General features: G+C 52.4%; 1 pseudogene; it reads right to left on the bottom strand.

The window, feature by feature from the left end:
• Window positions 1-1,383: 1,383 nt before the first annotated feature.
• LOC113749841 lies at window positions 1,384-11,914 on the bottom strand (annotated as a pseudogene).
• Window positions 11,915-12,139: the final 225 nt, after the last annotated feature.

Here is a 12,139-nt window from a genome sequence, read left to right as displayed (position 1 = left end):
ACGTAGATAAATTAAATCTAATTAAAGTCAACCACTTGGAAGGATTTTGGTAAGTAATTGACACTTTGAAAAATTTTGTGGACAGTTATATTTTAGGAAGTCAAGAAATTTTTTAGGAAATATATTTTAATACATGATGTAGTGTAAGTTATATTGTAAACTAAAATAATCTCTTCATACATGTGACTTTTTCAAGGCGTAAATTTTTCAATACAACAAAAATAAATAGTTCTGATATTAAGAGAAACCTTAGGGCATATTAAGAATTTACACCATATAAAAAATTTCAAGGTGATATTAAGAGAAACCTCATGGAGGCTTCTGATATTATCCCTTTAAATTTTATAAATAAGTGGGGGAAGGATTAACCTCTTCATGCCAGTAATGAAGGCCCAGGAAAAAAAAAAACTTAATTGGAAGTAAGTGAACCCCATAAAAATGTGGATGGAAAATATAAAAAAAAAAGATTGTCGATGATGACAATTATTTTTACCTTTCTTCCATGTCAGGATAGACCTATTGTATTCCCTGACTAGAGCTTGTCTTATCTAGTGAAAGAGCCTGAATACAGATGAAGGCAATCAAGGGCAAAGCAATCAAGATCATTTGAAAGTTGTTCTACTTCAAATGAACAAGATGCTTTCTTTCTTTCTTTTTTTTCTTTTTTTTTTTGTCAAACTATGAAGTACCACCCACTTTTTCTATACAGAGACATACGCATAAGAAGTCTTTTGTAGTGTTGTAACAAATCCAGACCTCTACCATAAAGAAATCAAGAATTGCCACCCTTCCTTTCTAGTACCTCAACCGGGAGTTAGTATATTTCTTGCAGATTTAGGGAATTCTTTTCTTTTGCTCATATTCCCTCTCAAATGGATTTGATAGGAGGAGTTTCTACTTCTTACCTATTCACTTTTACTTGAATCGTTTCATTCAAAATCGTATAACAACTCTGCTCGATATGCCACTCATGTACATGGTTCAAAGACTTGGCCGAATAGTCACTGGAACGGGGCTTTTCGATCCGATACCAAGACGAAATAATTTCGAGATAATGAATCACTGAAAACTCGATCGAGATGTCTTCGAGACGGATAGAAACGGCCGAGTCGTTCCTAGTCGTCCCGAATCATCTCGAGTCAGCTTGAATTTTTATTATTTTTGCTAATTTTTTAATTATTTTTTTATCATATATTTTTACAATTTTTAGAATATTAAAGATTTCAAAAATTTGCGTCTCGTCGAGACCGTGACAGATATGCCGAGACTGATGTGGAATGGTCTAAACCGCGACCGTAACCACGACCACGACTGTGAACCATGCTCATGCACCTCACAGAAAATGTAAAGAAACAAACAACCTTATGATAAGTTCCATAATTGTTCATATGGAAAGCAGTACAAGCTTTCAATATTACAGAGTCATACATTATTCACTGGAGAGATAGAGCATACATGGCTCCTTATTGTTCTTACTTAAAACTGAAATTAAGTAGAGGTAACAGACTTGAGAATATCTTCATTTTTCTTTATGAACACCACCAGGAAAGGCGGATCACTTAAAGCCAGACGCCTGGTTCCATCGTCACCATAATAGATGCCAACATCTTTGCAAATCACTTCAGAACTGATGTCACAAACTGCGGGACAGAAAACAAGCTTGTAACCTAGACTACCGGTGGCTTCAATCTTAAACCAATTGGCCTCGGTCTCACATCCCGAGTTCCATTCAACTCCGTCAGTCAGTACAAAGTATTGTTCAAGTCCTTTGTCGAAATGAACCTTCCACACATTTGATCCACGACAAACATTAATAATTGGTGGTTTAGAGAACTTGATGTTTAAATCAGTGGAAACACGAACCACGCTGTCTTCCGGGTTCACCGGTGTAAAGGTTACTGGATGGCCTTGGTCGAGATATAACGCGGCCTGAACAACTGCCAGAGGGCAAATTTCATTGCCTGGGCCCTTGCATAAGTTACACCGCCGCCACCGGCACCCGAGAAAACGGACACGACGTAGTACTCGACCCCAGGACGGACTTCCTCCCCGCTAATGTCGAGCACTTGATTACGCTCTTCAGCAGTGAAGAGGCGATTTTTGGTTGGTAGCTGAACCGACCTGAATCAGTCCTCTCTGAGATGAGGTGAGGTGAACTCCTGGATCCGAAGTCAACCTCCTTGTCCGAAGTGAATGGCGGGGCTTCTCCCCTGGGATCACTCCGACGATCAAGTTAGTATGAGAACGAGAAATATGCTAGAGTATGAGCAAATGAACAGTGTATGCTTACTTGTTGGAGTGTGTGGGGTATTTATAGAGCGAGAGTGGAGGGCAGGACGGAGGTCTTATGTCGGTGGGACCCATGCCCTGCCATTACGGCTCTGTTCCCTGTCAGGGGGCCTGACTCTGACACTGTAGCCGCCTGGACAGGGTGACGAGGAGTCCTTTGCAGTAGTCATTAAGTGCGACAGTGCTTTTCAGATAAAGCACTGTTCCCGGATGATGTCAGGTGACTTGCCTCATCCGCGTGCAGCTGAGGTGGAGGTGCCGAGGTCACCTACACGGTAGACTAGGGATCCGGCCGAGCTTAAGGGATATGCCCGAGGCACGGGTGAGCTCTGATGTCGGACGAGGTGAGGTCACCTCGGACATGCGGGGTGGCCGAGGTGAGCATCCTCAATAAGCCCCCCAAGCCTCGGGAGCTCCGGGCTAGGGAGGTTCCGAGGCTTCCTTGTGCCGAAGTCGTAGAGAGCCGGAGTCCCGAAACTGCCCCGGAAGATGCGGGGACGCGACACGTGGACGTGTCAGTTGACAGGATGTGGTCACTGGTAACCGTCGCGTCGTGAAGTAGTGGGACGTTTCGTGCAGAGGGTGTCAGCTGAAAGGACGGGGTATTAATGAGGAGAGAGGGAGGCACGACGTTTTGAATTCGAACGTGGCCGTCCTTTCGCATTCTTGCCGCCTCTTCGGATTCTCCCCAAACCCTTATAAATAGGGGGGGTCCCCCTCATCGCACTTCTCACACCTTTCATTTTCATCCGAGACCCGCAAAGTTCGCGAGCGTAGCCGAGGTCAATATAGTAGCCGAGATCGGAGTAGTAGCCGAGATCAGATCCGAGGTCATCCACTTCGTCCAGTTCCGTAGGCAATAGTAAGTACCCTTCTTCTTTCTTATTTCGTCTTTCACCCATGGCCAAAACGGCTAAGACCCACAAAGAGACCATAACTCCGAGCCACCTGACCGAGGTGAGGCCGGATCCTGGGGAAGAAGCGACGACATCTAGTTCGGAAGGGTCGACCCCGAGTTCTGAGAAGGGATCAACCGAGGCGGGAGCCAGTGGGGCAGCCTCGGAGTTGGAGTCATCCGAGATGAGCGAGGGTGGTTCCGAGGTGGACTACAACGAGGAGCTCGGCGTCGAGACACCACACGACGAGGACGCCCTGGAGCCTGTCGCTCCCGAGGACCTAGCCAACATCGACTTCGGCAAGATGCCGAAGTTTAGAAGTCGCATCCGAAGAGATAGGGCCGTGAAGGTGATGAACAAGTACCCTTTCCGGTCGGGGTACGAGATCATTCCGGCCGGAGCAGATGACTCAGCCGAAAAGCCCCCCTTGGGCACAGTGGCCATCTATGTCCAACAGTTAGAGGCCGGGCTGAGGATGCCCACGTCAAGGTTCTTCAGGGACTTGCTTCGTCACTTCGGCGTGAGGATTACCCAACTCACCCCGAACGCGATCCGCATCATTATAGGGTTCGAGATGCTGTGCCGACATCAGGAGGTGGCTCCCTCTGTCGACCTCTTCCGCCGATGTTATACCCTTAAGGCGCACGGGACAGACAAGGGATGGTTTTTTGTCAGTAACCGGAACAATGCCATTCCGAAGTTGGTGGTCGGTTCTCCCAGCTCGATCAAGAATTGGAAACGCGACTTCTTCTTTGTGTCCGAAGTGGACTTCCCTAGAGGTTTCTGGTGGAGGCCAATCAAAGCGAAGGCCGATCCTTCCGCTGGGGATGCCAAGGAGGAGGACTTCCAGAAGCTGATGAGGTCGGGACTTCGGATATACAGTCTGGACTACCCCGAAGCCGTGCTGGTTGACGGGGGAATCAGCCGAGCTTTGCTCAGTCCCGACAGAGCTCCCTTCACTTCCACCAAACTTAAGATTCCTTGTAATTTTCTTTCATAACTTTGCTTTCACTTCGGCTAAGACATATGATAATATTTGTTTTTTGTGCAGTGACTAAACTGTCCGACATCGTCGTATCGGGCTCGTCCGAAGTGGCCAAAAGGCAGAAGAGGAAGAGCTCTGATGAGACGTTGGCACCTCCGCCGAAGAAGAAATCGCAAGGGCAGGCTGCCAAGACCTCGGCGGCCAAGAGCACTCCCACCCCGGTTGGTCAAAGCAGCTCGGCCACCGCTGCTACGGGGTCCACCTCGTCCGTGCCAGAGGGAGTGCCTCTTGGAGTCACCACGGCACTCCCACCTCATGGCCGAGGCAAGCAGCTGAAATCCCCGGTCAATGCAGTGTCGGGGACCTCGCTATGGAATCGTTTCCATAGTCCCCCGGTGTTTTCTGGGGATGAAAAGACGCACCCCGCCGGGCACTGGTGTCCGAACTGGAAACTTTCGGTCAACGACAGGTGCAGCCATCCTCGGGTTGCCCAAGAGTTGGTGATGCACTCCCCCCTACCAAGGGACTTGGAATTTATGAAGAAGTTGACCCCGGCTGAGATGATTCAAAGCCTCATGGTGAGCACGGCTTCCACCTCAGCCTTTGTGGCCGAGATGACTCACCGGTACTGTGCTCTAGTCGAGGAGCAGGACACCGGCAAGTTGCAGAATCAAATCTACAAGTTGGAGAAAAAACTGTTGGTGTCCGAGTCTGAGAAGGCCGAGCTTGAAAGGCGGCTTAAGGAGGCCGAGGTGAAGGATGAGGAGGCCGCGGCTACTATCAACAGTCTCCGATCGGCCCTCGAAGAGGAGCAGAAGAGGGGGGACGAGGTGAAGGCGTCCCACGAGCAAGCTCTCGAGGGTGCCGGAGCCTCGGCCGTAGACGCTTTTCGGAAGTCCGAGGCCTTCATCAAGGACCTCGGCCAACTACTTACGCCTAACTTCATGTTTGGTTTCACATCGGCCGTTGACGAGGCCGCAGCTCACCTCTCCTCCGAGGCCTTGGAGTCCTTAAAAAACCATACCAGTTACAATGAGGACTCCAAGGAGTTATGCGATCGGATGGCCGAAGGCATTCAGGCAGGAAGGAATTTGGCCGAAGTCCAGGTCGAGTTCAACAAGTGGCTGTCCGAACTCGACGTAGTGTTCGAGGACGTGGAAGTGGAAGAAGCTGGAGGAGAGGACGCTGAGGGAGACGAAGCCGGAGAGGACGTCGGCAAAGAGCATGGAGATGAAGTTCACCCCAAGGAGGCCGAAGAGAAGGATGCCCAGGAGGGAGCCAAGACCGGGGATGGAGCCGAGACGGGGGTCTAGGCTTGCGGCTTTAAGGGGGTGGCCGAGGTGGAGAGTGCTTAGTAGCATTCGGACCTCGGCCTTGTACTTTTGTAACGCTCTTTCTTATTGAATGAAAGCATATTTCTTCTCGTCTCAGTGCTTTAATTTCTTGCTTTGACTTCATCCCTTGCTTGTCCCCCTTATTTTTTAATAGCGTAACAACGATATTGAAGAATAACATAATAACTGAAGTCATTACTTGATTAAAAACTCAGGCGTAATACAATCTGAGGTTCTCGGCGTGCCAAGACCTCGGCACTAATGAGCCATCTCGGTAACTCAGTTTACAATACCCCTTAGCGTCAGATTCCACAACTCGGTAAGGGCCTTCCCATTTCGGGCATAATTTCCCTTGCGGTTCAGCTCGGCTGACTGAGTTTTTTCTAAGAACCAAGTCTCCAGGTTGGAATCTACGATGTCTCACGCGGGCATTGTAGTAGTGTGCCAGTGTGTTCTTGTAAGAAGCTATCCGGGCTGAGGCGAGATTCCTTCGTTCTTCGACGAGGTCGAGGTCCAGCTGCCTCTCTTCGTTGTTCACCTCGGCGGCATAGGCTGCCAGCCGAGGGCTGGGGGTAAGGATCGCAGCCGGGAAGACCGCCTCGGCGCCGTAGGTCAGGGAGAATGGGGTCTCTCGCGACGCTGACCTCGGCGTGGTCCGATACGACCACAGGACACTGGGGAGTTCCTCCACCCAAGATGACCCAGCTCGGTGTAGTCGGGTCCTGAGACCATGTAGAAGAGTCCGGTTGAAGTTTTCTGCTTGACCATTGGCCTGGGGGTGGCCTACCGAAGTGAAGTGTTGTTTGATGCCGAGGTTCTCGCACCAAGTCTTGAACGGGTTCTCGGCAAACTGTCTCCCATTGTCCGAGATGATGACCCGAGGTATGCCGAAGCGGCAGATAATGCACTTCCAAAAGAATTTTTGAATGGCCAGCCCTGAGATGATCCGAAGTGGCTCGGCCTCGACCCACTTGGTGAAGTAATCCACAGCGGTTACTAAGAATGTATAACCCCCGACGGCTTTGGGGAAGGGACCTATGATGTCTGTCCCCCATTGCTCAAACGGCCAGGGTGAAGTGATGGGGACCATGAAGTTTGAAGGCTGGTGGTGCTCGGGTGCGTGGACTTGGCAGGAAGGGCAGCCGAGAACGAGGTCCTGGGAGTCTTGCCGAAGTGATGGCCAGAAATATCCCAGGAGCATAGCTTTCTTAGCTAGCATCCTGTGGCCGATGTGAGCCCCACATAGGCCCTCGTGGATCTCGTGGGGGACCTCGCGTCCTGCCTCGGGGGTGACACACCTCAACCATGGGCCGAGGTAGGAGCGCTTATATAGTTCTCCATCGCGGAGTGCATACCGAGCGGCTTTGCGTTGTATCTTCCTTGCTTCAGCTCGGTCTTCGGGAAGGACTCCTTGACCCAAGAAAAGGATGAACGGGGTCATCCAAGTTTCTTCAGAGTGCACGGGGCAGGCCACCTCTTCCACGTACCCTGGTTCACTCAGGACCTCCACCAAGACGGTTTTGCTGAGGTCAGAGAATGAAGTGGAAGCCAGCCGGGATAAGGCGTCGGCTCGCTTATTCTGGGACCGAGGGATCCTTTGGATTTCGAATGACTTGAAGTACGCGGTGAGTTGGTGAACTTTGGAGAGGTACCGTTGCATGGTCTCATCCTTGGCCTCGTACTCACCAATAACTTGGCGTACCACGAGCTGGGAGTCACTGCGGACGTGGATTTGCTGGGCGCCGAGCTTGCGGGCTAGCTGGAGTCCAGCGATTAGAGCCTCGTACTCGGCTTCATTGTTGGTGGCCGGGAAGTCAAAGCGGAGGGCGTAAGAGCAAACCTCCCCCTGAGGTCCTTCCAGGAGCAGTCCGGCTCCGCAGCCGTCTCCATTAGAGGATCCATCGACATACAATGTCCACAGGGATGAGGTGGACACCTCGGGTAAGGCTGAAGTGGACTCCGGACCTTCCGTGAAGGTGAGCTCAGCAAGGAAGTCAGCTAAAGCTTGAGCTTTTATGGCGGTGCGTGGCTCGTAGGACAAGTCATATTCTCCCAATTCGACAGCCCACTTGGTGAGGCGACCAGAAGCTTCGGGTCGCACCAATATTTGCCGAATGGGCTGGTCGGTCCTGACCGAGATGGGATGGGCTAAGAAGTAGGGTTTCAACCGCCGAGCTGCGTGGACGAGCCCCAGCACAAGTTTTTCCACTTGCGTGTATCGGGTCTCCGGCCCGCGGAGGGCTCGGCTGACGTAGTAGACCGGCACTTGGGTGCCCTCATCTCGGATGAGCACAGCGCTGACAGCCTCGTCGGCTGCGGAGAGGTAGAGGTAGAGCTTCTCCTCGGGCCGAGGTGAAGCGAGAGTTGGTAGGTGATGCAAGTACTGCTTCAGCTGGTCGAAAGCAGCCTGACACTCCTCAGTCCAGGCGAACTGGTCAGCATTTTTCAGCACCTTAAAGAAAGGCAGAGCTTTCTCAGCTGATTGGGACAGGAAGCGATTCAGCGCGGCCAGGCGTCCATTCAGCCGTTGGACTTCTCGGATGTTCCGGGGTGGAGACATGTCATGAATGGCTTTCACCTTGTCGGGGTTGGCCTCGATTCCCCGGTGGGAAACCAGATACCCCAAGAATTTTCCCGAGGTGACGCCGAAGACGCACTTCTTGGGATTCAGCTTCATCCTCGAGTCTCGCAGGACACCAAAGACTTCCCTCACGTCTGACAGAAAGGATGAAGTGGTGAGGCTTTTAACGAGGATGTCATCCACATAGGCCTCCACATTGCGACCGATCTGATTCTGGAAGAGTCGGTTGATCAGCCTTTGGTAGGTCGCCCCGGCGTTCTTTAGCCCGAAGGGCATGGTAGTGTAACAATAAGTACCTCGGTCGGTGTAGAACGCCGTTTTCTCTTGGTCCTCCTCACTCATTCCTATTTGATGATACCCTTTGAAGGCATCTAGGAAGCAGAGGATTTCATACCCCATCGCCGCGTCGACGAGGGCGTCTATCCTTGGCAAAGGATAGCAATCTTTGGGGCAGGCCTTGTTGAGGTCGGTGAAGTCAACACACATTCTCCATCCCCCGGTGTCCTTTTTTACCATGACTGGATTGGACAGCCAGGTGGGATATTGGACCTCGTGGATCATCTTGGCCGGCAAGAGCTTGTCGACCTCATCCGATATGGCTTGGCTACGTTCGGGGCCGAAGTGCCTTCGTTTCTGTCGCACAGGTCGGGCCTGCGGGTCAACGTTGAGTTGGTGAGTCATGAGCTCGGGTGGCACTCCGACCACTTCATCCGCGGACCACGCGAAGACGTCTCGGTGGTCTTTGATCAGGGAAATCATTTCTTCTTTCAGGGGTGGGGGGAGTCCCGCCCCTACCTGGACCACTTGGTCAGGTTTCGCTTCATCCACTACCACCAGTTCCACTTCATCCCCTGGCTCCAGCCTGTTGGGCTCTTCTGCCTTCTGAGGGTCGATGCAGTCTATGGAGAGGACCGCTGGCCTCTTTTCTTCTGACCTCGGTGAGGGCCGGGGGGTGACTGCTGCTTGAATGGTGGCGAGGTAGCACTCCCGGGCGGCGCCCACATCGCTGCTTACCTCGGCCACCCCCGCAGATGTTGGGAATTTAAAGCTCAGGTGGTAGGTGGAGTATACGGCTCTCAAGGCATTGAGCGTGGGCCGGCCTATCAGCATATTGTAGGGGGAGTCTGCTTTGACCACTGCAAAACTGACAGGCACAGTTCGGCATCGTGGATGACGCCCGATTGTTACCACCAGGGTCAACATGCCTTCCGGGTGGACGACGTGTCCCCCGAATCCCACGAGGGGAGTTCTGACAGGAGTGAGTTGCTCCCTTGTCAGCTTCAAACTTTCGAAAGTCCGGTAGTACAAGACGTCTACCGAGCTTCCGGGGTCTACGTAGACCTTTTTGACTACGTAGTTGTTGGTGAGGACTTCAATCACAAGAGCTTCATGATTGCTGGAGGCCGCAGGAACGGGGTCAGCGGGACCGTAGGTGATGACCTCGGACAGCCGAGAGCTCGGCTCGGCCACCTCCATCTCGGCCTGGCGGTAGGTCCGCTTCCGGGAGTTCTGGCTGTCTCCTCCCGTTGGTCCTCCCGCGATGGTGTTGATCACCCCGGCGATGTTGGGGCCGTAGCCCGGTGAGCCATCGCGTGGGGGCTGCTTGTCCTCCCTACGGTTTTCGGGACCTCGGCAATGCATGTTCGTGTCCCGTCGGTCGTCTCGGCGGGGGCCTCGGTTCTCCCGGTGGGAGACGCTTCGGTTGAAGCCTCCATCCTTGCGGACGAATTGCTTCAGGTATCCCTGCCGGATCAAATTTTCGATTTCCCGCTTCAGGTCATTGCAGTCTTCAGTCTCGTGCCCTACATCACGGTGGTAGGCACAGTAGAGGTTCGAGTTCCTCTTATCTCTCCTCCCCGGAATTTCTGGAGGGTTGCGGCCGAGGTGATTCTGCCTCATCACAGCCAGGACGTGGGTCCGGCTCGAATTGAGGGGCGTCAGCTCGGCGTCCGAGGTGGACGATCTGCCTTTCACGATCCGGTCGAAGACACTTCGGCGGTCTCGGGGTTGGTTTGAAGTGCCACTTGGGCCTGGTTCACCTCGGCCAGTGTCTTTCCTCCTCCGGGGATCTTGCCCCGTACGAGATGCTTGGGCTTCTAGCTTCATGCGATTTACATCTTCACTTCGGATTCCCTGGTCCACTCTTTCCCAGAGCTCCCGGAGTGTACGGGGGTACTGCCGATGGATTTCGGTGTTAAAGATCCCTGCTACTAACCCGTTGGTGAAGGCAGCAATAGTTACCTGCTCGTTCTGGTCAGGTATCTGTACATTCTCCTCGTTGAACCTTTGGGCGTACGAGCGAAGTGACTCGCCCTGACCCTGTTGCAGGTTCAAGAGGTAAGCTGAAGTCTTTGTTATTGGTCGAGACGACACAAAGCGGTGGATGAACCGGTCTATCAGCTCATCCAGGGAGGAAATGCTCCCCGGTTCTAAACTCCAGAACCACTTCCGGGCGGTCCCGTGCAGGAAGATGGGGAAAGCCCGACAGATCACGGCGTCGGGGACGCAGTAGAGTCGGAATGCGGAGATGAAGGCGCGGAGGTGATCCTCGGGGTCACCTCGGCCGTCGTAGGTGTGCAAATTTGGAAGCTTAAAGTTTGGGGGCACCATCTCCCCATTGATGTCATCAGTGAAGGGCGGAGCCCTCATGTAGTCAGTAGCTAGGCCCCCGGGGCGCCGAGGTGGGTCCTCGGCTCGTTTTCCCAGTAGTCCCCGAGAAAACGCTCGGGAGATGGAGGCAATCTTGGAGGTTGCCTTGGATGAGACTCGCCTGGAGGTGCTCCGAGATAGACGCCCATCTTCGGAGTCCTCGCCTGAGGGCACTTCAGGGGACTTCGTCGGTCTCCTCTTGGAAGACTCGGCTTTTTCTTTCCCCTGCCTTTTGAGGTACCTTCCTAGCTCCTCAAAAATGTTAGGGTTGTCTGATACAAACTCGGCCATCTTGGCGATGGCGTCCTCATTGTTGGGCTGGGTCCTTTGGGACCCTGGCTCTTCAGATATGCGGTCTTGCTGGGCACCCGAGGTCTGCCCAGCCCCTGTTGAGGGAACTCTTCCGCTTCTGGAGCGCGTGGATCTCATTTTAATAGCTATCTCGTTCCCACAGACGGCGCCAGTTGAAGAGGCGATTTTTGGTTGGTAGCTGAACCGACCTGAATCAGTCCTCTCTGAGATGAGGTGAGGTGAACTCCTGGATCCGAAGTCAACCTCCTTGTCCGAAGTGAATGGCGGGGCTTCTCCCCTGGGATCACTCCGACGATCAAGTTAGTATGAGAACGAGAAATATGCTAGAGTATGAGTAAATGAACAGTGTCTGCTTACTTGTTGGAGTGTGTGGGGTATTTATAGAGCGAGAGTGGAGGGCAGGACGGAGGTCTTATGTCGGTGGGACCCATGCCCTGCCATTACGGCTCTGTTCCCTGTCAGGGGGCCTGACTCTGACACTGTAGCCGCCTGGACAGGGTGACGAGGAGTCCTTTGCAGTAGTCATTAAGTGCGACAGTGCTTTTCAGATAAAGCACTGATCCCGGATGATGTCAGGTGACTTGCCTCATCCGCGTGCAGCTGAGGTGGAGGTGCCGAGGTCACCTACACGGTAGACTAGGGATCCGGCCGAGCTTAAGGGATATGCCCGAGGCACGGGTGAGCTCTGATGTCGGACGAGGTGAGGTCACCTCGGACATGCGGGGCGGCCGAGGTGAGCATCCTCAAGCAGCAAAAGAAAGGAAAGAGTTGAAGAGTAGAAATGAAAGGAAGAGAAGTGATTTCTTCATTGTGAGCTGCAAGGTGTGTACGAAGTCTAGGAAGTATTCAGTGCAATTGTGCTGATGTCGAGCTACGTTATCGCTTTATTTAGCGGAATGAATTCAGAGGTGACGATAAATTTTTGTTTCGAACTACTGTTGCGGTTAAACGTGTGCTCCACCGTTACACGAATGCTTGTACTGTTCAATTGCTTGTGTAACTGCATTTTTTCATGACTTTCAAAACTGTTAGTGTCCATTCGATTCGATGAAATATGGTTTATGAAGAAATTTTATGGAAAATGCTTTACATG

The sequence above is a fragment of the Coffea eugenioides genome, chromosome 10 (genome assembly GCF_003713205.1).
Source record: "Coffea eugenioides isolate CCC68of chromosome 10, Ceug_1.0, whole genome shotgun sequence".
Lineage (NCBI taxonomy): Eukaryota > Viridiplantae > Streptophyta > Magnoliopsida > Gentianales > Rubiaceae > Coffea > Coffea eugenioides.
The sequence above is the reverse complement of the archived record's forward strand: the minus strand, read 5'-3'. Positions and strand labels throughout refer to the sequence as shown.